Here is a 25,919-nt window from a genome sequence, read left to right on the forward strand (position 1 = left end):
GGGGAGCACAAGCTATGGGGAGCATAAGCCATGGGGAGCACAGGCCATGGGGAGCACAGGCCATGGGGAGCACAAGCTATGGGGAGCACAAGCTATGGGGAGCATAAGCCATGGGGAGCACAGGCCATGGGGAGCACAGGCCATGGGGAGCACAAGCTATGGGGAGCACAAGCTATGGGGAGCACAAGCTATGGGGAGCACTGGCCATGGGGAGCACAGGCCATGGGGAGTACTGCTTACTGGCTTGCTCCTCATGGGTTGCTCAATATGGTGTTTTGTTTGGTTGGTTTTGCTTTGGGCTTTTTATTTTTTCAAGACAGAGTTTCTCTGTGTAGCCCTGGCTGTCTTGGAACTAGAACTTGCTTTGTAGAAGAGGCTGGCCTTGAACTCAGAGACGAACCTCTGCCTCCCAAGTGGTGTGATTAAAGGCTTGAGGCACTACAGCCTTCGAGGCTGATCTTATGGGGTCATTTTCTCATTAAGATTTCTCCTTCCTAGATGTGGTGGGGTATTGTGGGTCTGGGGATCATTCACAGACTCGTCATGACCATGAATCAATTTTCATAAGAAGAGGCCTTATTAAATATTGCCGCTGGATTCTCATGGTGCTGCAACTGAGCGTTCTCGAGATGCAACGTCTAGTCATACCAGTCTGAGGCTTATAGAGCGAAAACCCACACAATTACACGCGTTCTGTCTACGTGTGGGCAAGGTCTAAATTTATCACACGTGCCTTACAGTTTTCCTAGTCGCTGAGCAGAGATAGCTGCTAGTCGTATGACCGATTATTATCTTGCTAGAACAGCACATTTTACAAGATCAGTCGATCTAAGAATACTGTCACTGTCTGGAAAAAAGGGGGGAGTGGGCTGCTAGGGAGCAGCCTGTACAAGCTGGGGACGGCTTTCATGTTATAGGCAGATTTTGTTTTTTGTCTCAAAAGTGTAGTAAGTCCAAATGTAATGTTAACCATCACAGGGGTGTGAATGAAAATGGCTTCCCTAGGCTCATTGGGAGTGGCATTGTTAGGAGGTGTGGCCTTGTCAGAGTGGGTGTGGCCTTGTCATACTGGGTGTGGCTTTGTCGGAGTGGGTGTGGCCACATCTGAGTGGGTGTGGCCATGCAGCATCTGCAAGGAACAGCATATGAGCTCTTCACTGTCTGGACTCTACTGCGGCAAGGTCCATGGAGACCCCTTCCCACTTGGCAAGGACCTGTGGTGAATTTGGTGGCCTATAGCTGTGCTTATTACCTAGACCGTAATGTGCTACAAGCTCTCCTAGCTTTGTAAAATTTTTTTGGTTTTTTTTTTTTGTTTTGTTTTTTGTTTTTTGGATTTGTTTTTTTCGAGACAGGGTTTCTCTGTGTAGCCCTGGCTGTCCTGGAACTCACTCTGTAGACCAGGCTGGCCTCAAACTCAGAAATCCGCCTGCCTCTGCCTCCTGAGTGCTGGGATTACAGGCGTGGGCCACCACCACCCAGCTTGAAATGTTCTTTTGAGAGGTAAAACCCTCCTCTCCTCTTTCTGACTCCATCAACCCTCCAGGTATGACCATTAATCTGGGGTATTTTGGGACATGTAATCATGTCCCTAGAGAAGCAGCTCTAGTCACACCGAGTAAGCCTGTGGCAGTTGTGGAGAGCAGTGGGTCCTGCTTGCGTAACTGTTCTGAAGAAGCCTGTCTGATCAACAGAGACGTAGAAAATAGAGAAACTAGGTCTGATCGATAGATGGTTTTTGGAAAGGTGGTATCAGGAATTGATGGGTGCACATCAGGAATGGTTGCATGGTAAAATGGTCATGCCCTTGCCTGCAATTAAAAAAAAATCATGACAGAGGGTGCTATTGGATGACTGACTTACACCCACAGATGTTTAATTTGCCACTTACCTGGGCAACCATAATGTAACCGTATTTGCTCCCAGCTGGGTATGCGCTCAAGTACACAGGACATTTCTGGCTAAACATTTGCTTTTGGCTTGCTAAAACTGTGCTTTGTTGTGCAAAATATGGGGGCTGATGGGGGGGGATTGACCCAGAGGGAGGGAGGAAGGAGGAAGGAAACTATTGGGGGCTTTTATAATGCTGTTATGATTTAATAACATTAATAAAGTAAATGATGATGTCACTGCTCAAGCAAGCAGGATTGTGTTCATACAAATAAAGACGGTAAAGCTATTGGGGGTCACTTAAAAGTCAACAATGCCCCTCCCCCATCTCCGGACTTGACCCTTGCAGCCGGAGCTGATCCCATGCAGAAATGTATCCCTGGAATGGCACTAATAAGGAAGTGTGGCCTTGTTGGAGGAAATGTGTCCCTGGGAGTGGGCTGTAAGGTTTCTTTTCTTTTCTTTCTTTTTTTTTTTTGCAGTTTTTTTTAAATTCGATATATTTTTTATTTACATTTCAAATGATTTCCCCTTTTCTGCCCCCCCCCCCCATTCCCAGAAAGTCACATAAGCCCCCTGGCTGTAAGGTTTCAAAAGCTCAAACCAAACCCAGTGTCTCTCTGTCTCTCCTCCTGTTGCTTGCTGATGCAGAATTCTTGACTTCTTCTTCAGTACCATGTATGTCTGCTTGCTGCTACCATGCTTCCCACCATGATAGTGGACTGAACCTCTGAATGCGTAAGCCAGATCCAATGAAATGCTTTTTTCATAAGATCTGCTGTGGTCATGGTGTCTTTTCACAGCAACAAAAACCTTAAACCTTAGCTAAGATGGAAGTTGGTATCAGAGACTGGACTGGGGTATTAATAAGCCAGATGTCTGTCTGTCTGTCTGTCTGTCTGTCTGTCTGTCTGTCTCTCTCTCTCTCTCTCTCTCTCTCTCTCTCTGTGTGTGTGTGTGTGTGTGTGTGTGTGTGTGTGAATATGGACTGCTTTTGGACATTGGAGTAGAAAAGCAATTGGACATTTTAAGCAGAGCTTAATGTGCTATCCTAGTAGAAGCATAGAAGACATTGGTGCTTAGGGAGGTTTGAACTAAGGCTCAAAAGGTTTCAGAGGGGAAGAATATTAGTGTGGCCTAGAGACCATTCTTGTGATATTTTGGTTGCTTTCTGTCCTTGTCCAAAACATCTGCCTGAGGCTATGTTTTGAAGGAACAGCTTTTGGCAGAGATCTCCAGACAGCCTAGTACTGCCTATGTTGCCTGGGTGATTAGCAATAGCAGCCATGCTTATGCAAAGTTATACAAAATATACAGTTTGAGGAGAAAGGGGGCACCAGGAATTGTAATGGTCAAGGAGATAAAGAGTGTAAAGAAAAACCTGCTCCCAAACGGAATAACGGAAGTGGTGTGCCCTTAGGGCAAGGCCCCACCCAGTCAAGCTCCTAACTTGATGAAATGAATTTTACAAGACTGAAAGAGAATTAGAGAAATTCTTAGGGCCAGGTGTGGCCGTGTGCCCCTTAATCCCAGCTCTCAGAAGGCAGAGGAGGGTGGACCTCTGGGTTCAAGGCCAGCCTGGTCTAAAGAGCAAGCTTTAGAACAGCTTAGGCAGTAAAAGAAGCCACGGAAACCAGAGTGCTGGTGAAGATACATATAACTGAACAAGGAGATCACGTTCCAACCCCAGCAAGTAGCAAAACTTGGCATCTTTGGCCACGTGTTTCTGACTTTACAGTCAAGGTTACAAGAGAGGGGCTGTGGAACCTCTCTCCTCACCTAAGGAGAGCTGCTGAGTCAGAGGAGGCCTGTGTCAGAGGAGTCTGTAGGGGCGGTGCTGGTGCTGGGGTCCTAGTCCCCAATTGGTTCTTGATCTGTCATTAAAGAAAGCCACGGGCCAATTGCTGGGCGAAAGCAATAGGTGGATCGTCTAGGTCCCTGGAGGAAAAGCAGACAGGTGCAAGGGGAAGGTTTGCCATGCTTCGGAGAGAGAAGGACCATGTGAGGTCTTGGGAGGAGTGGCTACATAGGCGCTCCTACAGGTGCATGGTCAGGTCAGATATAGCAACTGAAGTTTAGGGCAGGTGGGAGCAGAGATATGAATATTATTGTTAAGGGTGTGATTTTCCAGATGGCAAATGGTAGCACCCAGCAATTGTGCCAAGAAGGCAAGGTGAAAGGGATAAGTGTGTGTGTGTGTGTATGTATGTGTGTATGTATGTATGTGTATGTATGTGTGTATGTATGTGTATGTATGTGTGTATATGTGTGTGTATGTATGTGTATGTATGTGTGTATGTATGTGTATGTATGTATGTGTGTATGTGTGTGTGTATGTATGTATGTGTGTATGTTTGTATATGTATGTGTGTATGTGTGTGTATATGTGTGTGCATGTGTGTGTGTTTTATCCGTGGATTCAAGGGAAGCTGGGTGAGGGCTGTTAGCTCCAGTCCCATACCTGGGTCTTAAGCAAGGTAGCAAAGTTGCGTGCTGCAGGTGTCCCTGTATGGCGGCCCCTTGTGAGGCTGTAAAAGTGAAGCCTGGATTTCCTTGGAGACCCAAGATGTTGGAGATGCCACAGTTGTGGGATAACCTGCCAAGGAGAGCTGCTGACAGGGAGTGGAGCAGCCCAAGAAGAAGAAGTGTGTTGCAGTCAACAAAGCTGAAAGGAGTTGGAGATCTGAAGAGCACATTGACATCAGACATGGAGATGCAGAATTTGGAGTTAGCCCCAGCTGGGTTTTGGCCTTGTTTGTCCTAGTATTTCCCCACCAGGCTCCTTTCCCTCCTTTTGGAATGGTGATGCGTGCCCTGTGCCATTGTAGGTTTGAAGAATGCAATCTGCTGACCTTTCAGAGGTTACAGTTAAGAGTTTGCCATGAGTCTCAGAAAAGACTGAACTTGGGACTTTTAAATAGTGTTGAGACTGTGAGTCTCTGAGTCTGCTCTGAATTGTGATCTGGTTACAAGCCTGGGGGTGGGGGCAGGGAATGGGATGTGGTGGTCTGAATGAAGATGGCTCCCATAGGCTCATAGGAAGTGGCACTATTAGGAGGCATGACCTTGTTGGAGGAAGTGTGTCTCTGAAAGTGGGCTTTAAGGTCCGAATGCTTAGCCGGGAGGTGGTGTCGCACGCCTGTAATTCCAGCATTTGGGAGGCAGAGGCAGGCAGATTTTTGAGTTCGAGGCCAGCCTGGTCTACAGAGTGAGTTCCAGGACAGCCTGAGCTACACAGAAAAACTCTGTCTCAGGAAAAAAAAAAAAAGAAAGGTTTGAATGCTTGAGCCCAGCCCAGCGTCTCAGCAGATCCTTCAATTCCCCTGCCTCTTCTTCCTTTTTTTAAAAAATTTATTATTATATGTAAGTACACTGTAGCTTGTCTTCAGACACCAGAAGAGGGTGTCAGATCCCATTACAGATGGTTGTGAGCCACCATGTGGTTGCTGGGATTTGAACTGAGGACCTTCAGAAGGACAGTCAGTGCTCTTACCCGCTGAGCCAGCCCGAGCTTGAATTCATCTTGCCAGCCAGAATTTGAATTCTTTAGCTGGCAGAGAAAATCAAACCTGATTAAGGTCCATAGATGGTCACTAAGGCCCCTTGCACACTTCTGATATATGGAGACAGGGAGAGCATGTGCAGGGAAGACGGTGTTGTTGCAAATCTCAATGCATTTTCTTGAAGCATTATCGAATGGCATGTCAACACACACATTCAATCAGAACTTCACTCCCTCAGGGCTTCTGCCATTCTCTACACACACACACACACACACACAGGCATCTCAAGGCAGGTAATGTACTTGGAAGCATCCCTCCCCAGTTAACAGGCTAATCCCCATGCTGTGTGTGGTCCCCATGTGCATTGGGAGCTAGAGTAGATCCTGAGACCTGAGAACACTCACACCGGCTTTCCAGGGTTCCCACGCCTGGAATCACCTGAAGATTTCTGCAACCCAGATACTTGGCTCTGTCCACAGAAATGATGATTCCTGAGGTCCAGGGCAGATGTCCCAAATCTACAATTCTAGAAATTTCCTAGGGAACACTGAGTCACATCCTTTGGCCTACCATGACTGGCCTCATGAGCAGAGGTCAGGGCCAGAGCACAGGGTCTAGAGGTAGGAAATCAACTAGATCTGCTCCCTGCTAGCCGCATCTCACTCACTCCTCTAAACCTTGATTTTTCTGTCCCGTACAATGGGGACAGCAACAGCAAGACCTAGTTTAATGGCTACAAATGTAGACCAGCTGGCCTAGTATGCCCTGCTGGGTGGGGCCTTGGGTTTGATCCCCAGTGCCATGTTAAACAGCCACAGTGGATTTTTTTTTTTATTATCCTGGCACTGTGGGGAGGAGACAGGAGGATCAGAAGTTCAAGGTCATCCTCAGCCCCATAGTGAGTTTGAAGTTAGACTGGGAAGAATGAGACTCCATTTAAAAATACAAGCTAGTCAGGCATTGATGGTAAAAGACCTAGTTTGAAGGTCTGGGAGGAAGGAGTCTAGGAGTGTCCTAGAAATTACATAAACCCCCACAAAGCAGCAATGAACATTCACCAGGTGTTTGCCCTATTGCAAAGCCCTAGCCTATGTTTTCTACCTTTTCATTTTTATTTTTATTTTTTAAAGATTTATTTATTTTTTATTATGTATACAGAGTTCTGTCTGCAGGCCAGAAGAGGGCACCAGATCCCATTACAGATGGCTGTGAGCCACCACGTGGATAAACGTCATGGGGGAATGCTGCCCCCTCCTGGACGCCTGGCTCATAACTGACCATTTTTGTCCACCTGACCTGCTGACAGCCTTCTCTCTCTTGTTTCCTCTGAACTAGTTCCCTCTACACCCGCAGACTTAGAAAGTTATTTTTATGAAGAAATTGACACTGTGTGTGAGTGATCTTTGATTATTGTTTCGACCACATGATCAATTATGAGTCACTCTTTCACTGTGCTTGGCAGAGATCGGTGCGTGTACCCTTGAATTGCCCGGTGCGTGGATGGACAGTCACTCTAAGGGATCCCCAAACCCGTTTGCATCAGTAATAGCCCATTTGTATGTCTGGTGTAGCCGTCTGAAGCTTCTCTCTCATTTAGTGAAACTGGCTAAAGGTTAAACTATTCCTGGGAGGTACTCTGATGTTCATATTTAGCTAGCTTTCAGTTTAATGTGTGTTCTCTCTGGATCTTTAAGTCCCAAGTTAACATGTTTTTTTTTAATCTTGCTGTTGTTTTTAACCTATAACTGCACCTTTGGACTTAGGACCTCTGGAAAAACAACCAATGCTCTTAACCACTGAGTCATCTAACAAGTTCCTATTTCCTGTTTTTGTTTTGTTTTGTTTGTTTTTTTCAAGACAGGGTTTCTCTGTACAGCCCGGGTTGTCCTGGAACTCACTCTGTAGACCAGGCTGGCCTCAAACTCAGAAATCTGCCTGTTTCTGCCTCCCAAGTGCTGGGATTAAAGGCGTGCGCCATCACTTCCTGGCTCCTGGTTTCTTTATAGAAATACTTTAGGGTATAAATTTCCTTTTTTACAGAATTCCATAATTTTTGGTATATTATAGGATATTTTGGCACACCCCTAAGCATTTTATTGTGTCCCTGCGATTCTTTGATATTTACATTTATTGCAGGAGATGGTGAAGAATGTGGTTGGTTGGTTTTGCTTCTTTTCTGAGACAGGGTCTTCCTAGGTATCCCAAGTGGGTCTTGAACTCATTGCCCTCTATCATCTGCCTGATGACTGATGGGGATCCTGGAAAAAAAATAGATGCTTTATAATTGAGTGTCTTTTCAGGGACAGAGCACTCACCTTTAGTCCCATTACTCAGGATGTTGAGACCAGAAGATAGCAAGTTTAACACCAACCTGGGCAACATAGTAAAAGCCTGTCTCCCCAAATTTAAAAATAAATAAATAAATAAAAACCAACAAAAGATGCCCACAAAGTACACATAGCACACAACCAACAATGGTGTGTGTGTGTGTTCATTCAGTCCACTGAGACAAACGAGGAGACAAAGCAACTTCCAACCAACACAAATATGTTTATCATGGTTTAAGAAGCTGCAATTTTGGTGAAGGTCTGTAAGTATCCTTGTAGTTTACAAGATGGCCTTCTTTGGTAAATCAGACAGCTAGGGAGTACTGTATTCTTGAAGGGTGGGACTATACATCCTACAACTCAAATCCAGCCTAAATTCTTAATACTTTTACATACTGCTAGATAAGACACAGTGTATAATCTCTATTGTTAAAAGTCCTATGTTGGATACAGAGGAGCTTGTCCCTAACGCCAGCAATAAAGAAACAGAAGCAGGTTGGAGAATGGCCCGCTCTTCACAGTAGTTATAGGCCAGCTGCATCTACATAGTGAACTCTACTCAAACAAACAAGCAAGCAGGCAAACAAACAAATAAATTAAAAAAATCAATTCATATTTGAAACTTTGGATATGGCTCAGCTGAAAAGACTGTCCCTGGAGCACACTAATAAAAGTTAAGGAAAAAACACATAGAAAAAGAAAGAAGGCAGGAGGCTGGAAGGCAGGAGGCTGGAAGGCAGGAGGCTGGAAGGCTGTCCCCACCATCACAAGACCCTATGAAAAGTAACTCTACTAACTGAAGACTTGCCTGGTGTCATAACAAACAACTTACCCAAAATGTAAATGTGAGGAAAACATATTTGTTCAAAGACTGTGGCAGACGACTAAACACATGGACAGAGGAAGTCACAGGTGGGAGAGGGCACACGTGCTGGGGCGTGTGGAGAGGATGACAGGCAAGGAAGACGATCTCTGAGGAGCAGGCAGTCATGAATGGGAAAAAGCTGGGCAATCTATTGTCAGGGCCCCAGGAACCTTCAAGGGCAGACAAAGGAGGGATGCTGGGGGATGAACACAATATACACTGGTTGAGGCAGCACAGGCTTGGGTGTCTGGGCTCAGGATTCCTGTGGAATCCATGACAGAGAGCTGGCAAGCACAGCAGAATCATGGGGATTGTAAGCAACAGTCACCTTAATGTACAGCAACACAACCCTGTCCCCATTTGACCAAGCCCAGATTGAACTCTAACACGCACCCAGCCCAACCTGATCCAACACCGCACTTGGCTCCCACCTTGCACAGGCAGGGAGGGGAGTGGACAAGGCTACTCCACCCCTCGCCCTCGCCCACTCCCTTTCCGTGGGAGGAGTCCCGGAAGAACCCAGCCACCACCTGCCTCTCTAGCCTGCCTCGGGAGGTCTAGGGAGCTCTGGGGGCCTGTGTCAGTGTGTCTGCTTGTGTCTTGTGTCTCTGTCTGTCTGCTGTCTAATGTTGCATGGGTGAGTTTATGAGAGGATTAGCACATTTATGTGTCTGTTGTGTGAATCAGTAGACCCAGGTGCAGGAGTTCATGCGCTGGTATGTGTGGGTGTGAGAGCACACAAGAGACTGTTTGACTGGTGTGAGAGTGTGTGTGGCCATCCTGCTTTCTGCTAATGCACCTCTCTATGTCTGTGTGTGTCTGTGTGTGTGTGTGTGTAGCATGAGGGCCCTTCCTGCATACTTGCACTGATCAGCAAGTACACACAAGTGTGTGTGCCTGGGGGATTGGGTGGGTGTGCCAGCCCGCTAGTGTGGGAGTGCTGTGTGTATACGTGTGTGTATGTGTGATGGCATGTGTGCTTTGGGGCCCGGAAGCGCTCGCGTGGGTCTGCGCAGTGCGATCATGCCTGTGAGTGCGTGTGGATGTGCGTGTGTGCGCACGCACGCGTGTAACCGTTCGTCAAGTTCCCACTTCTGTGGATCAGTAGCGCGTCTGGGCCATCGCGCTTTCTCGCCCGGGGGCGCCCGCGAGCCCTTGCTCGTGTCGGGCGCATTGTGCCCCTATGTGGGTATTGTGTGTGCGCCCACTCGCTCCAAAGGGAGGGCACGGACAGTGCCTGGCTCCCGGGCAACCCTGTGCCAGTGGCTGTGGCTGTGCGGATGCTGGGTGGGATGGGATGCCAGCAATCCACAGTCGGTCGGATTCCCGTGGGTGTCCAAGCTGAGGGTCCCAGTCCGGGGCACGGGGATGGACTGAGGGATGGACCGTGCAGTGAGCGAGGTGGGGCCCAGCTTCCCCGATTCCAGAAGCCAGACTGTCCTCCTCGTCCTCATCGTGCGTCCATGGCAAGAGGAGGTCACGCGTGGGTGGGTGGGTGGGTGGGTGAGGATGCTGGTCCAAGAACAATCGAGGAGGGGAGGGGGGCAGGGGAGGGGAAGGGAGGGTATGAGAGCGGAGGGGAGGAGAGCTGAGGGGAGGCGAGGGGAGGAGTAGGAGGAGGAGAGATCTCCAAGGGGCCAAGTCTGGCACTCACTGTCTGGGCCCGTGCTCCATGGGGAGGGCGGAGGAGGGCTGAAGGGGTTCGGGGAGGTTGTAGGCTGGCAGCGAGGGCTGGCGCGTGTGGGTGGGGCTCGGGCCGGGCCGAGTGGCGTGCTTGCGTGCGTGGCTGTGGTCCTTGGTGTGTGCTGCGGTACAGTGCGTGTGTCTGCGGGGCCCTGGGCTCGCGTGGGCTCGGCGTCGGGTGGGTGGGTGGGCGGGCGGGCAGGGGGGCAGCGTTGACAGTGGCGGCGGGCGAGCGCCGGCAGCAGGCTCTTGGGGCTTTCCGGAGCGGCGGCCGTCGTCTACGGCCATACCACCCTGAACGCGCCCGATCTCGTCTGATCTCCGAAGCTAAGCAGGGTCGGGCCTGGTTAGTACTTGGATGGGAGACCGCCTGGGAATACCGGGTGCTGTAGGCTTTTTGGACTCCGCCCCGGCGTGTCCTCTCTTGCTTTTGGTCACTGTCAGGACCACAGCCGGCCCCTCGGGGACCAGAGACCCGGGCCCAGGGCAGTCCAGCCCCACCCACACCCCACACTCGGGAGAGAGCACCCCGCCCCCCTCGTCCTCCTCGCATAGGACGAGGCTTGTATTGCCCATCACCGCTGGCTCCCGGAGCCCTCAGAGTGGGCACCGCCACACCACACCACACCACACCACACCACACCACACCACACCACACCGCACCTCCCTGCAGGGCTGGCTGGCTAGCTAGCTGGCAGAGGTTTGGAGGGGAGAGCCTGTCTCCATTTGCACCAAGCCCAGGATGCCCTCCAACACCCATCCGTCCCACCCATCCTGATCCAACACCGCACTTGGCTCCCACCTTGCACAGGCAGGGAGGGGGGTGGACAAGGCTACTCCATCCCTCGCCCACTCCCTCTCCGTGGGAGGAGTCCCGGAAGAACCCAGCCACCACCTGCCTCTCTAGCCTGCCTCGGGAGGTCTAGGGAGCTCTGGGGGCCTGTGTCAGTGTGTCTGCTTGTGTCTTGTGTCTGGTGCGTGAGTTCATGCGCTGGTATGTGTGGGTGTGAGAGCACGCAAGAGACTGTTTGACGGGTGTGAGAGTGTGTGTGGCCATCCTGCCTTCTGCTAATGCGCCTCTGTATGTGTGTGTGTGTGTGTGTGTGTGTGTGTAGCATGAGGGCCCTTCCTGCATACTTGCTCTTATCAGCCAGTACACACAAGTGTGTGTGCCTGGGGGATTGGGTGGGTGTGCCAGCCCGCTAGTGTGGGAGTGCTGTGTGTATATGTGTGTGTATGTGTGATGGCATGTGTGCTTTGGGGCCTGGAAGCGCTCACGCGGGTCCGCGCAGTGCGATCATGCTTGTGAGTGCGTGTGGATGTGCGTGTGTGCGCACGCACGCGTGTAACCGTTCGTCAAGTTCCCACTTCTGTGGATCAGTAGCGCGTCTGGGCCATCGCGCTTTCTCGCCCGGGGGCGCCCGCGAGCCCTTGCTCGTGTCGGGCGCAGGGTGCCCCTGTGTGGGTATTGTGTGTGCGCCCGCTCGCTCCAAAGGGAGGGCACGGACAGTGCCTGGCTCCAGGGCTAGCCTGTGCCGCTGGCTGTGGCTGTGCGGATGCTGGGTGGGATGGGATGCCAGCCATCCACAGTCAGTCGGATTCCCGTGCGTGTCCAGGCTGAGGGTCCCAGTCCGGGGCACGGGGAGGGACTGAGGGACGGACGGTGCCGTGAGCGAGGTGGGGCCCAGCGTCCCCGATTCCAGATTCCAGAAGCCGGACTGTCCTCCTCGTCCTCCTCGAGCGTCCAGGGCAAGAGGAGGTCACGCGTGGGTGGGTGGGTGGGTGGGTGGGTGAGGATGCTGGTCCAAGAACCTCCGGGGAGGGGAGGGGAGGGGAGGGGAGTGGAGGGGAGGGGAGGAGTAGGAGAAGGAGAGGTCTCCGTGGGGCCAAGTCTGGCACTCACTGTCTGGGCCCGTGCTCCAAGGGGAGGGCGGAGGAGGGCTGAAGGGGTTCGGGGAGGTTGTAGGCTGGCAGCGAGGGCTGGCGCGTGTGGGTGGGGCTCGGGCCGGGCCGAGTGGCGTGCGTGCGTGCGTGCGTGGCTGTGGTCCTTGGTGTGCGCTGCGGTACAGTGCGTGTGTCTGCGGGGCCCTGGGCTCGCGTGGGCTCGGCGTCGGGTGGGTGGGTGGGCGGGCGGGCAGGGGGGCAGCGTTGACAGTGGCGGCGGGCGAGCGCCGGCAGCAGGCTCTTGGGGCTTTCCGGAGCGGCGGCCGTCGTCTACGGCCATACCACCCTGAACGCGCCCGATCTCGTCTGATCTCGGAAGCTAAGCAGGGTCGGGCCTGGTTAGTACTTGGATGGGAGACCGCCTGGGAATACCGGGTGCTGTAGGCTTTTTGGACTCCGCCCCGGCGTGTCCTCTCTTGCTTTTGGTCACTGTCAGGACCACAGCCGGCCCCTCGGGGACCAGAGACCCGGGCCCAGGGCAGTCCAGCCCCACCCACACCCCACACTCGGGAGAGAGCACCCCGCCCCCCTCGTCCTCCTCGCATAGGACGAGGCTTGTATTGCCCATCACCGCTGGCTCCCGGAGCCTTCAGAGTGGGCACCGCCACACCACACCACACCGCACCTCCCTGCAATGTGTGCGGTGTGGCTAGCTAGCTGCCAGAGGTTTGGAGGGGAGAGCCTGTCTCCATTTGCACCAAGCCCAGGATGCCCTCCAACACCCATCCGTCCCACCCATCCTGATCCAACACCGCACTTGGCTCCCACCTTGCACAGGCAGGGAGGGGGGTGGACAAGGCTACTCCACCCCTCGCCCTCGCCCACTCCCTCTCCGTGGGAGGAGTCCCGGAAGAACCCAGCCACCACCTGCCACTCTAGCCTGCCTCGGGAGGTCTAGGGAGCTCTGGGGGCCTGTGTCAGTGTGTCTGCTTGTGTCTTGTGTCTGGTGCGTGAGTTCATGCGCTGGTATGTGTGGGTGTGAGAGCACGCAAGAGACTGTTTGACGGGTGTGAGAGTGTGTGTGGCCATCCTGCCTTCTGCTAATGCGCCTCTGTATGTGTGTGTGTGTGTGTGTGTGTGTGTGTGTGTAGCATGAGGGCCCTTCCTGCATACTTGCTCTTATCAGTCAGTACACACAAGTGTGTGTGCCTGGGGGATTGGGTGGGTGTGCCAGCCCGCTAGTGTGGGAGTGCTGTGTGTATATGTGTGTGTATGTGTGATGGCATGTGTGCTTTGGGGCCTGGAAGCGCTCGCGCGGGTCCGCGCAGTGCGATCATGCTTGTGAGTGCGTGTGGATGTGCGTGTGTGCGCACGCACGCGTGTAACCGTTCGTCAAGTTCCCACTTCTGTGGATCAGTAGCGCGTCTGGGCCATCGCGCTTTCTCGCCCGGGGGCGCCCGCGAGCCCTTGCTCGTGTCTGGCGCAGGGTGCCCCTGTGTGGGTATTGTGTGTGCGCCCGCTCGCTCCAAAGGGAGGGCACGGACAGTGCCTGGCTCCAGGGCTAGCCTGTGCCGCTGGCTGTGGCTGTGCGGATGCTGGGTGGGATGGGATGCCAGCCATCCACAGTCAGTCGGATTCCCGTGCGTGTCCAGGCTGAGGGTCCCAGTCCGGGGCACGGGGAGGGACTGAGGGACGGACGGTGCCGTGAGCGAGGTGGGGCCCAGCGTCCCCGATTCCAGATTCCAGAAGCCGGACTGTCCTCCTCGTCCTCCTCGAGCGTCCAGGGCAAGAGGAGGTCACGCGTGGGTGGGTGGGTGGGTGGGTGGGTGGGTGAGGATGCTGGTCCAAGAACCTCCGGGGAGGGGAGGGGAGGGGAGTGGAGGGGAGGGGAGGAGTAGGAGAAGGAGAGGTCTCCGTGGGGCCAAGTCTGGCACTCACTGTCTGGGCCCGTGCTCCAAGGGGAGGGCGGAGGAGGGCTGAAGGGGTTCGGGGAGGTTGTAGGCTGGCAGCGAGGGCTGGCGCGTGTGGGTGGGGCTCGGGCCGGGCCGAGTGGCGTGCGTGCGTGCGTGCGTGGCTGTGGTCCTTGGTGTGCGCTGCGGTACAGTGCGTGTGTCTGCGGGGCCCTGGGCTCGCGTGGGCTCGGCGTCGGGTGGGTGGGTGGGCGGGCGGGCAGGGGGGCAGCGTTGACAGTGGCGGCGGGCGAGCGCCGGCAGCAGGCTCTTGGGGCTTTCCGGAGCGGCGGCCGTCGTCTACGGCCATACCACCCTGAACGCGCCCGATCTCGTCTGATCTCGGAAGCTAAGCAGGGTCGGGCCTGGTTAGTACTTGGATGGGAGACCGCCTGGGAATACCGGGTGCTGTAGGCTTTTTGGACTCCGCCCCGGCGTGTCCTCTCTTGCTTTTGGTCACTGTCAGGACCACAGCCGGCCCCTCGGGGACCAGAGACCCGGGCCCAGGGCAGTCCAGCCCCACCCACACCCCACACTCGGGAGAGAGCACCCCGCCCCCCTCGTCCTCCTCGCATAGGACGAGGCTTGTATTGCCCATCACCGCTGGCTCCCGGAGCCTTCAGAGTGGGCACCGCCACACCACACCACACCGCACCTCCCTGCAATGTGTGCGGTGTGGCTAGCTAGCTGCCAGAGGTTTGGAGGGGAGAGCCTGTCTCCATTTGCACCAAGCCCAGGATGCCCTCCAACACCCATCCGTCCCACCCATCCTGATCCAACACCGCACTTGGCTCCCACCTTGCACAGGCAGGGAGGGGGGTGGACAAGGCTACTCCACCCCTCGCCCTCGCCCACTCCCTCTCCGTGGGAGGAGTCCCGGAAGAACCCAGCCACCACCTGCCACTCTAGCCTGCCTCGGGAGGTCTAGGGAGCTCTGGGGGCCTGTGTCAGTGTGTCTGCTTGTGTCTTGTGTCTGGTGCGTGAGTTCATGCGCTGGTATGTGTGGGTGTGAGAGCACGCAAGAGACTGTTTGACGGGTGTGAGAGTGTGTGTGGCCATCCTGCCTTCTGCTAATGCGCCTCTGTATGTGTGTGTGTGTGTGTGTGTGTGTGTGTGTGTGTGTGTAGCATGAGGGCCCTTCCTGCATACTTGCTCTTATCAGTCAGTACACACAAGTGTGTGTGCCTGGGGGATTGGGTGGGTGTGCCAGCCCGCTAGTGTGGGAGTGCTGTGTGTATATGTGTGTGTATGTGTGATGGCATGTGTGCTTTGGGGCCTGGAAGCGCTCGCGCGGGTCCGCGCAGTGCGATCATGCTTGTGAGTGCGTGTGGATGTGCGTGTGTGCGCACGCACGCGTGTAACCGTTCGTCAAGTTCCCACTTCTGTGGATCAGTAGCGCGTCTGGGCCATCGCGCTTTCTCGCCCGGGGGCGCCCGCGAGCCCTTGCTCGTGTCGGGCGCAGGGTGCCCCTGTGTGGGTATTGTGTGTGCGCCCGCTCGCTCCAAAGGGAGGGCACGGACAGTGCCTGGCTCCAGGGCTAGCCTGTGCCGCTGGCTGTGGCTGTGCGGATGCTGGGTGGGATGGGATGCCAGCCATCCACAGTCAGTCGGATTCCCGTGCGTGTCCAGGCTGAGGGTCCCAGTCCGGGGCACGGGGAGGGACTGAGGGACGGACGGTGCCGTGAGCGAGGTGGGGCCCAGCGTCCCCGATTCCAGATTCCAGAAGCCGGACTGTCCTCCTCGTCCTCCTCGAGCGTCCAGGGCAAGAGGAGGTCACGCGTGGGTGGGTGGGTGGGTGGGTGGGTGAGGATGCTGGTCCAAGAACCTCCGGGGAGGGGAGGGGAGGGGAGGGGAGTGGAGGGGAGGGGAGGAGTAGGAGAAGGAGAGGTCTCCGTGGGGCCAAGTCTGGCACTCACTGTCTGGGCCCGTGCTCCATGGGGAGGGCGGAGGAGGGCTGAAGGGGTTCGGGGAGGTTGTAGGCTGGCAGCGAGGGCTGGCGCGTGTGGGTGGGGCTCGGGCCGGGCCGAGTGGCGTGCGTGCGTGCGTGCGTGGCTGTGGTCCTTGGTGTGCGCTGCGGTACAGTGCGTGTGTCTGCGGGGCCCTGGGCTCGCGTGGGCTCGGCGTCGGGTGGGTGGGTGGGCGGGCGGGCAGGGGGGCAGCGTTGACAGTGGCGGCGGGCGAGCGCCGGCAGCAGGCTCTTGGGGATTTCCGGAGCGGCGGCCGTCGTCTACGGCCATACCACCCTGAACGCGCCCGATCTCGTCTGATCTCGGAAGCTAAGCAGGGTCGGGCCTGGTTAGTACTTGGATGGGAGACCGCCTGGGAATACCGGGTGCTGTAGGCTTTTTGGACTCCGCCCCGGCGTGTCCTCTCTTGCTTTTGGTCACTGTCAGGACCACAGCCGGCCCCTCGGGGACCAGAGACCCGGGCCCAGGGCAGTCCAGCCCCACCCACACCCCACACTCGGGAGAGAGCACCCCGCCCCCCTCGTCCTCCTCGCATAGGACGAGGCTTGTATTGCCCATCACCGCTGGCTCCCGGAGCCCTCAGAGTGGGCACCGCCACACCACACCACACCACACCACACCACACCACACCGCACCTCCCTGCAGGGCTGGCTGGCTAGCTAGCTGGCAGAGGTTTGGAGGGGAGAGCCTGTCTCCATTTGCACCACGCCCAGGATGCCCTCCAACACCCATCCGTCCCACCCATCCTGATCCAACACCGCACTTGGCTCCCACCTTGCACAGGCAGGGAGGGGGGTGGACAAGGCTACTCCATCCCTCGCCCTCGCCCACTCCCTCTCCGTGGGAGGAGTCCTGCAAGAACCCAGCCACCACCTGCCACTCTAGCCTGCCTCGGGAGGTCTAGGGAGCTCTGGGGGCCTGTGTCAGTGTGTCTGCTTGTGTCTTGTGTCTGGTGCGTGGGTTCATGCGCTGGTATGTGTGGGTGTGAGAGCACGCAAGAGACTGTTTGACGGGTGTGAGAGTGTGTGTGGCCATCCTGCCTTCTGCTAATGCGCCTCTGTATGTGTGTGTGTGTGTGTGTGTGTGTGTGTAGCATGAGGGCCCTTCCTGCATACTTGCTCTTATCAGCCAGTACACACAAGTGTGTGTGCCTGGGGGATTGGGTGGGTGTGCCAGCCCGCTAGTGTGGGAGTGCTGTGTGTATATGTGTGTGTATGTGTGATGGCATGTGTGCTTTGGGGCCTGGAAGCGCTCGCGCGGGTCCGCGCAGTGCGATCATGCTTGTGAGTGCGTGTGGATGTGCGTGTGTGCGCACGCACGCGTGTAACCGTTCGTCAAGTTCCCACTTCTGTGGATCAGTAGCGCGTCTGGGCCATCGCGCTTTCTCGCCCGGGGGCGCCCGCGAGCCCTTGCTCGTGTCGGGCGCAGGGTGCCCCTGTGTGGGTATTGTGTGTGCGCCCGCTCGCTCCAAAGGGAGGGCACGGACAGTGCCTGGCTCCAGGGCTAGCCTGTGCCGCTGGCTGTGGCTGTGCGGATGCTGGGTGGGATGGGATGCCAGCCATCCACAGTCAGTCGGATTCCCGTGCGTGTCCAGGCTGAGGGTCCCAGTCCGGGGCACGGGGAGGGACTGAGGGACGGACGGTGCCGTGAGCGAGGTGGGGCCCAGCGTCCCCGATTCCAGATTCCAGAAGCCGGACTGTCCTCCTCGTCCTCCTCGAGCGTCCAGGGCAAGAGGAGGTCACGCGTGGGTGGGTGGGTGGGTGGGTGGGTGAGGATGCTGGTCCAAGAACCTCCGGGGAGGGGAGGGGAGGGGAGTGGAGGGGAGGGGAGGAGTAGGAGAAGGAGAGGTCTCCGTGGGGCCAAGTCTGGCACTCACTGTCTGGGCCCGTGCTCCATGGGGAGGGCGGAGGAGGGCTGAAGGGGTTCGGGGAGGTTGTAGGCTGGCAGCGAGGGCTGGCGCGTGTGGGTGGGGCTCGGGCCGGGCCGAGTGGCGTGCGTGCGTGCGTGCGTGGCTGTGGTCCTTGGTGTGCGCTGCGGTACAGTGCGTGTGTCTGCGGGGCCCTGGGCTCGCGTGGGCTCGGCGTCGGGTGGGTGGGTGGGCGGGCGGGCAGGGGGGCAGCGTTGACAGTGGCGGCGGGCGAGCGCCGGCAGCAGGCTCTTGGGGCTTTCCGGAGCGGCGGCCGTCGTCTACGGCCATACCACCCTGAACGCGCCCGATCTCGTCTGATCTCGGAAGCTAAGCAGGGTCGGGCCTGGTTAGTACTTGGATGGGAGACCGCCTGGGAATACCGGGTGCTGTAGGCTTTTTGGACTCCGCCCCGGCGTGTCCTCTCTTGCTTTTGGTCACTGTCAGGACCACAGCCGGCCCCTCGGGGACCAGAGACCCGGGCCCAGGGCAGTCCAGCCCCACCCACACCCCACACTCGGGAGAGAGCACCCCGCCCCCCTCGTCCTCCTCGCATAGGACGAGGCTTGTATTGCCCATCACCGCTGGCTCCCGGAGCCCTCAGAGTGGGCACCGCCACACCACACCACACCACACCACACCACACCACACCACACCACACCACACCACACCGCACCTCCCTGCAGGGCTGGCTGGCTAGCTAGCTGGCAGAGGTTTGGAGGGGAGAGCCTGTCTCCATTTGCACCACGCCCAGGATGCCCTCCAACACCCATCCGTCCCACCCATCCTGATCCAACACCGCACTTGGCTCCCACCTTGCACAGGCAGGGAGGGGGGTGGACAAGGCTACTCCATCCCTCGCCCTCGCCCACTCCCTCTCCGTGGGAGGAGTCCCGGAAGAACCCAGCCACCACCTGCCACTCTAGCCTGCCTCGGGAGGTCTAGGGAGCTCTGGGGGCCTGTGTCAGTGTGTCTGCTTGTGTCTTGTGTCTGGTGCGTGGGTTCATGCGCTGGTATGTGTGGGTGTGAGAGCACGCAAGAGACTGTTTGACGGGTGTGAGAGTGTGTGTGGCCATCCTGCCTTCTGCTAATGCGCCTCTGTATGTGTGTGTGTGTGTGTGTGTGTGTGTGTGTGTGTGTAGCATGAGGGCCCTTCCTGCATACTTGCTCTTATCAGCCAGTACACACAAGTGTGTGTGCCTGGGGGATTGGGTGGGTGTGCCAGCCCGCTAGTGTGGGAGTGCTGTGTGTATATGTGTGTGTATGTGTGATGGCATGTGTGCTTTGGGGCCTGGAAGCGCTCGCGCGGGTCCGCGCAGTGCGATCATGCTTGTGAGTGCGTGTGGATGTGCGTGTGTGCGCACGCACGCGTGTAACCGTTCGTCAAGTTCCCACTTCTGTGGATCAGTAGCGCGTCTGGGCCATCGCGCTTTCTCGCCCGGGGGCGCCCGCGAGCCCTTGCTCGTGTCGGGCGCAGGGTGCCCCTGTGTGGGTATTGTGTGTGCGCCCGCTCGCTCCAAAGGGAGGGCACGGACAGTGCCTGGCTCCAGGGCTAGCCTGTGCCGCTGGCTGTGGCTGTGCGGATGCTGGGTGGGATGGGATGCCAGCCATCCACAGTCAGTCGGATTCCCGTGCGTGTCCAGGCTGAGGGTCCCAGTCCGGGGCACGGGGAGGGACTGAGGGACGGACGGTGCCGTGAGCGAGGTGGGGCCCAGCGTCCCCGATTCCAGATTCCAGAAGCCGGACTGTCCTCCTCGTCCTCCTCGAGCGTCCAGGGCAAGAGGAGGTCACGCGTGGGTGGGTGGGTGGGTGGGTGGGTGGGTGAGGATGCTGGTCCAAGAACCTCCGGGGAGGGGAGGGGAGGGGAGTGGAGGGGAGGGGAGGAGTAGGAGAAGGAGAGGTCTCCGTGGGGCCAAGTCTGGCACTCACTGTCTGGGCCCGTGCTCCAAGGGGAGGGCGGAGGAGGGCTGAAGGGGTTCGGGGAGGTTGTAGGCTGGCAGCGAGGGCTGGCGCGTGTGGGTGGGGCTCGGGCCGGGCCGAGTGGCGTGCGTGCGTGCGTGCGTGGCTGTGGTCCTTGGTGTGCGCTGCGGTACAGTGCGTGTGTCTGCGGGGCCCTGGGCTCGCGTGGGCTCGGCGTCGGGTGGGTGGGTGGGCGGGCGGGCAGGGGGGCAGCGTTGACAGTGGCGGCGGGCGAGCGCCGGCAGCAGGCTCTTGGGGCTTTCCGGAGCGGCGGCCGTCGTCTACGGCCATACCACCCTGAACGCGCCCGATCTCGTCTGATCTCGGAAGCTAAGCAGGGTCGGGCCTGGTTAGTACTTGGATGGGAGACCGCCTGGGAATACCGGGTGCTGTAGGCTTTTTGGACTCCGCCCCGGCGTGTCCTCTCTTGCTTTTGGTCACTGTCAGGACCACAGCCGGCCCCTCGGGGACCAGAGACCCGGGCCCAGGGCAGTCCATCCCCACCCACACCCCACACTCGGGAGAGAGCACCCCGCCCCCCTCGTCCTCCTCGCATAGGACGAGGCTTGTATTGCCCATCACCGCTGGCTCCCGGAGCCTTCAGAGTGGGCACCGCCACACCACACCACACCGCACCTCCCTGCAATGTGTGCGGTGTGGCTAGCTAGCTGCCAGAGGTTTGGAGGGGAGAGCCTGTCTCCATTTGCACCAAGCCCAGGATGCCCTCCAACACCCATCCGTCCCACCCATCCTGATCCAACACCGCACTTGGCTCCCACCTTGCACAGGCAGGGAGGGGGGTGGACAAGGCTACTCCACCCCTCGCCCTCGCCCACTCCCTCTCCGTGGGAGGAGTCCCGGAAGAACCCAGCCACCACCTGCCACTCTAGCCTGCCTCGGGAGGTCTAGGGAGCTCTGGGGGCCTGTGTCAGTGTGTCTGCTTGTGTCTTGTGTCTGGTGCGTGAGTTCATGCGCTGGTATGTGTGGGTGTGAGAGCACGCAAGAGACTGTTTGACGGGTGTGAGAGTGTGTGTGGCCATCCTGCCTTCTGCTAATGCGCCTCTGTATGTGTGTGTGTGTGTGTGTGTGTGTGTGTGTGTGTGTGTAGCATGAGGGCCCTTCCTGCATACTTGCTCTTATCAGTCAGTACACACAAGTGTGTGTGCCTGGGGGATTGGGTGGGTGTGCCAGCCCGCTAGTGTGGGAGTGCTGTGTGTATATGTGTGTGTATGTGTGATGGCATGTGTGCTTTGGGGCCTGGAAGCGCTCGCGCGGGTCCGCGCAGTGCGATCATGCTTGTGAGTGCGTGTGGATGTGCGTGTGTGCGCACGCACGCGTGTAACCGTTCGTCAAGTTCCCACTTCTGTGGATCAGTAGCGCGTCTGGGCCATCGCGCTTTCTCGCCCGGGGGCGCCCGCGAGCCCTTGCTCGTGTCGGGCGCAGGGTGCCCCTGTGTGGGTATTGTGTGTGCGCCCGCTCGCTCCAAAGGGAGGGCACGGACAGTGCCTGGCTCCAGGGCTAGCCTGTGCCGCTGGCTGTGGCTGTGCGGATGCTGGGTGGGATGGGATGCCAGCCATCCACAGTCAGTCGGATTCCCGTGCGTGTCCAGGCTGAGGGTCCCAGTCCGGGGCACGGGGAGGGACTGAGGGACGGACGGTGCCGTGAGCGAGGTGGGGCCCAGCGTCCCCGATTCCAGATTCCAGAAGCCGGACTGTCCTCCTCGTCCTCCTCGAGCGTCCAGGGCAAGAGGAGGTCACGCGTGGGTGGGTGGGTGGGTGGGTGGGTGAGGATGCTGGTCCAAGAACCTCCGGGGAGGGGAGGGGAGGGGAGGGGAGTGGAGGGGAGGGGAGGAGTAGGAGAAGGAGAGGTCTCCGTGGGGCCAAGTCTGGCACTCACTGTCTGGGCCCGTGCTCCATGGGGAGGGCGGAGGAGGGCTGAAGGGGTTCGGGGAGGTTGTAGGCTGGCAGCGAGGGCTGGCGCGTGTGGGTGGGGCTCGGGCCGGGCCGAGTGGCGTGCGTGCGTGCGTGCGTGGCTGTGGTCCTTGGTGTGCGCTGCGGTACAGTGCGTGTGTCTGCGGGGCCCTGGGCTCGCGTGGGCTCGGCGTCGGGTGGGTGGGTGGGCGGGCGGGCAGGGGGGCAGCGTTGACAGTGGCGGCGGGCGAGCGCCGGCAGCAGGCTCTTGGGGATTTCCGGAGCGGCGGCCGTCGTCTACGGCCATACCACCCTGAACGCGCCCGATCTCGTCTGATCTCGGAAGCTAAGCAGGGTCGGGCCTGGTTAGTACTTGGATGGGAGACCGCCTGGGAATACCGGGTGCTGTAGGCTTTTTGGACTCCGCCCCGGCGTGTCCTCTCTTGCTTTTGGTCACTGTCAGGACCACAGCCGGCCCCTCGGGGACCAGAGACCCGGGCCCAGGGCAGTCCAGCCCCACCCACACCCCACACTCGGGAGAGAGCACCCCGCCCCCCTCGTCCTCCTCGCATAGGACGAGGCTTGTATTGCCCATCACCGCTGGCTCCCGGAGCCCTCAGAGTGGGCACCGCCACACCACACCACACCACACCACACCACACCACACCACACCACACCACACCGCACCTCCCTGCAGGGCTGGCTGGCTAGCTAGCTGGCAGAGGTTTGGAGGGGAGAGCCTGTCTCCATTTGCACCAAGCCCAGGATGCCCTCCAACACCCATCCGTCCCACCCATCCTGATCCAACACCGCACTTGGCTCCCACCTTGCACAGGCAGGGAGGGGGGTGGACAAGGCTACTCCATCCCTCGCCCTCGCCCACTCCCTCTCCGTGGGAGGAGTCCCGGAAGAACCCAGCCACCACCTGCCACTCTAGCCTGCCTCGGGAGGTCTAGGGAGCTCTGGGGGCCTGTGTCAGTGTGTCTGCTTGTGTCTTGTGTCTGGTGCGTGGGTTCATGCGCTGGTATGTGTGGGTGTGAGAGCACGCAAGAGACTGTTTGACGGGTGTGAGAGTGTGTGTGGCCATCCTGCCTTCTGCTAATGCGCCTCTGTATGTGTGTGTGTGTGTGTGTGTGTGTGTGTGTGTGTGTAGCATGAGGGCCCTTCCTGCATACTTGCTCTTATCAGCCAGTACACACAAGTGTGTGTGCCTGGGGGATTGGGTGGGTGTGCCAGCCCGCTAGTGTGGGAGTGCTGTGTGTATATGTGTGTGTATGTGTGATGGCATGTGTGCTTTGGGGCCTGGAAGCGCTCGCGCGGGTCCGCGCAGTACGATCATGCTTGTGAGTGCGTGTGGATGTGCGTGTGTGCGCACGCACGCGTGTAACCGTTCGTCAAGTTCCCACTTCTGTGGATCAGTAGCGCGTCTGGGCCATCGCGCTTTCTCGCCCGGGGGCGCCCGCGAGCCCTTGCTCGTGTCGGGCGCAGGGTGCCCCTGTGTGGGTATTGTGTGTGCGCCCGCTCGCTCCAAAGGGAGGGCACGGACAGTGCCTGGCTCCAGGGCTAGCCTGTGCCGCTGGCTGTGGCTGTGCGGATGCTGGGTGGGATGGGATGCCAGCCATCCACAGTCAGTCGGATTCCCGTGCGTGTCCAGGCTGAGGGTCCCAGTCCGGGGCACGGGGAGGGACTGAGGGACGGACGGTGCCGTGAGCGAGGTGGGGCCCAGCGTCCCCGATTCCAGATTCCAGAAGCCGGACTGTCCTCCTCGTCCTCCTCGAGCGTCCAGGGCAAGAGGAGGTCACGCGTGGGTGGGTGGGTGGGTGGGTGGGTGAGGATGCTGGTCCAAGAACCTCCGGGGAGGGGAGGGGAGGGGAGGGGAGTGGAGGGGAGGGGAGGAGTAGGAGAAGGAGAGGTCTCCGTGGGGCCAAGTCTGGCACTCACTGTCTGGGCCCGTGCTCCAAGGGGAGGGCGGAGGAGGGCTGAAGGGGTTCGGGGAGGTTGTAGGCTGGCAGCGAGGGCTGGCGCGTGTGGGTGGGGCTCGGGCCGGGCCGAGTGGCGTGCGTGCGTGCGTGCGTGGCTGTGGTCCTTGGTGTGCGCTGCGGTACAGTGCGTGTGTCTGCGGGGCCCTGGGCTCGCGTGGGCTCGGCGTCGGGTGGGTGGGTGGGCGGGCGGGCAGGGGGGCAGCGTTGACAGTGGCGGCGGGCGAGCGCCGGCAGCAGGCTCTTGGGGCTTTCCGGAGCGGTGGCCGTCGTCTACGGCCATACCACCCTGAACGCGCCCGATCTCGTCTGATCTCGGAAGCTAAGCAGGGTCGGGCCTGGTTAGTACTTGGATGGGAGACCGCCTGGGAATACCGGGTGCTGTAGGCTTTTTGGACTCCGCCCCGGCGTGTCCTCTCTTGCTTTTGGTCACTGTCAGGACCACAGCCGGCCCCTCGGGGACCAGAGACCCGGGCCCAGGGCAGTCCAGCCCCACCCACACCCCACACTCGGGAGAGAGCACCCCGCCCCCCTCGTCCTCCTCGCATAGGACGAGGCTTGTATTGCCCATCACCGCTGGCTCCCGGAGCCTTCAGAGTGGGCACCGCCACACCACACCACACCGCACCTCCCTGCAATGTGTGCGGTGTGGCTAGCTAGCTGCCAGAGGTTTGGAGGGGAGAGCCTGTCTCCATTTGCACCAAGCCCAGGATGCCCTCCAACACCCATCCGTCCCACCCATCCTGATCCAACACCGCACTTGGCTCCCACCTTGCACAGGCAGGGAGGGGGGTGGACAAGGCTACTCCACCCCTCGCCCTCGCCCACTCCCTCTCCGTGGGAGGAGTCCCGGAAGAACCCAGCCACCACCTGCCACTCTAGCCTGCCTCGGGAGGTCTAGGGAGCTCTGGGGGCCTGTGTCAGTGTGTCTGCTTGTGTCTTGTGTCTGGTGCGTGAGTTCATGCGCTGGTATGTGTGGGTGTGAGAGCACGCAAGAGACTGTTTGACGGGTGTGAGAGTGTGTGTGGCCATCCTGCCTTCTGCTAATGCGCCTCTGTATGTGTGTGTGTGTGTGTGTGTGTGTGTGTGTGTGTGTGTGTGTGTGTGTAGCATGAGGGCCCTTCCTGCATACTTGCTCTTATCAGTCAGTACACACAAGTGTGTGTGCCTGGGGGATTGGGTGGGTGTGCCAGCCCGCTAGTGTGGGAGTGCTGTGTGTATATGTGTGTGTATGTGTGATGGCATGTGTGCTTTGGGGCCTGGAAGCGCTCGCGCGGGTCCGCGCAGTGCGATCATGCTTGTGAGTGCGTGTGGATGTGCGTGTGTGCGCACGCACGCGTGTAACCGTTCGTCAAGTTCCCACTTCTGTGGATCAGTAGCGCGTCTGGGCCATCGCGCTTTCTCGCCCGGGGGCGCCCGCGAGCCCTTGCTCGTGTCTGGCGCAGGGTGCCCCTGTGTGGGTATTGTGTGTGCGCCCGCTCGCTCCAAAGGGAGGGCACGGACAGTGCCTGGCTCCAGGGCTAGCCTGTGCCGCTGGCTGTGGCTGTGCGGATGCTGGGTGGGATGGGATGCCAGCCATCCACAGTCAGTCGGATTCCCGTGCGTGTCCAGGCTGAGGGTCCCAGTCCGGGGCACGGGGAGGGACTGAGGGACGGACGGTGCCGTGAGCGAGGTGGGGCCCAGCGTCCCCGATTCCAGATTCCAGAAGCCGGACTGTCCTCCTCGTCCTCCTCGAGCGTCCAGGGCAAGAGGAGGTCACGCGTGGGTGGGTGGGTGGGTGGGTGGGTGGGTGAGGATGCTGGTCCAAGAACCTCCGGGGAGGGGAGGGGAGGGGAGTGGAGGGGAGGGGAGGAGTAGGAGAAGGAGAGGTCTCCGTGGGGCCAAGTCTGGCACTCACTGTCTGGGCCCGTGCTCCAAGGGGAGGGCGGAGGAGGGCTGAAGGGGTTCGGGGAGGTTGTAGGCTGGCAGCGAGGGCTGGCGCGTGTGGGTGGGGCTCGGGCCGGGCCGAGTGGCGTGCGTGCGTGCGTGCGTGGCTGTGGTCCTTGGTGTGCGCTGCGGTACAGTGCGTGTGTCTGCGGGGCCCTGGGCTCGCGTGGGC

The 25,919-nt window shown here is 58.5% G+C and overlaps 8 non-coding genes across 8 annotated transcripts; all 8 read left to right on the forward strand.

The window, feature by feature from the left end:
- Window positions 1-10,544: 10,544 nt before the first annotated feature.
- LOC127672204 (5S ribosomal RNA) lies at window positions 10,545-10,663 on the forward strand. Its single transcript, XR_007974868.1, has one exon. It is a non-coding gene; the product is annotated as a 5S ribosomal RNA (ribosomal RNA).
- A 1,817-nt stretch (window positions 10,664-12,480) lies between these two features.
- On the forward strand, window positions 12,481-12,599 carry LOC127672274 (5S ribosomal RNA). Its single transcript, XR_007974926.1, has one exon. It is a non-coding gene; the product is annotated as a 5S ribosomal RNA (ribosomal RNA).
- Window positions 12,600-14,399: 1,800 nt separating this feature from the next.
- On the forward strand, window positions 14,400-14,518 carry LOC127672285 (5S ribosomal RNA). The gene has a single exon (XR_007974937.1). It is a non-coding gene; the product is annotated as a 5S ribosomal RNA (ribosomal RNA).
- Window positions 14,519-16,325: 1,807 nt separating this feature from the next.
- Window positions 16,326-16,444, forward strand: LOC127672297 (5S ribosomal RNA). Its single transcript, XR_007974948.1, has one exon. It is a non-coding gene; the product is annotated as a 5S ribosomal RNA (ribosomal RNA).
- A 1,808-nt stretch (window positions 16,445-18,252) lies between these two features.
- Window positions 18,253-18,371, forward strand: LOC127672309 (5S ribosomal RNA). The gene has a single exon (XR_007974959.1). It is a non-coding gene; the product is annotated as a 5S ribosomal RNA (ribosomal RNA).
- A 1,840-nt stretch (window positions 18,372-20,211) lies between these two features.
- On the forward strand, window positions 20,212-20,330 carry LOC127672181 (5S ribosomal RNA). Its single transcript, XR_007974845.1, has one exon. It is a non-coding gene; the product is annotated as a 5S ribosomal RNA (ribosomal RNA).
- A 1,807-nt stretch (window positions 20,331-22,137) lies between these two features.
- LOC127672193 (5S ribosomal RNA) lies at window positions 22,138-22,256 on the forward strand. Its single transcript, XR_007974857.1, has one exon. It is a non-coding gene; the product is annotated as a 5S ribosomal RNA (ribosomal RNA).
- A 1,836-nt stretch (window positions 22,257-24,092) lies between these two features.
- Window positions 24,093-24,211, forward strand: LOC127672205 (5S ribosomal RNA). Its single transcript, XR_007974869.1, has one exon. It is a non-coding gene; the product is annotated as a 5S ribosomal RNA (ribosomal RNA).
- The last annotated feature ends 1,708 nt before the right edge of the window (window positions 24,212-25,919 follow it).

The sequence above is a fragment of the Apodemus sylvaticus genome, chromosome 21, assembly GCF_947179515.1.
Source record: "Apodemus sylvaticus chromosome 21, mApoSyl1.1, whole genome shotgun sequence".
Taxonomy (NCBI): domain Eukaryota; kingdom Metazoa; phylum Chordata; class Mammalia; order Rodentia; family Muridae; genus Apodemus; species Apodemus sylvaticus.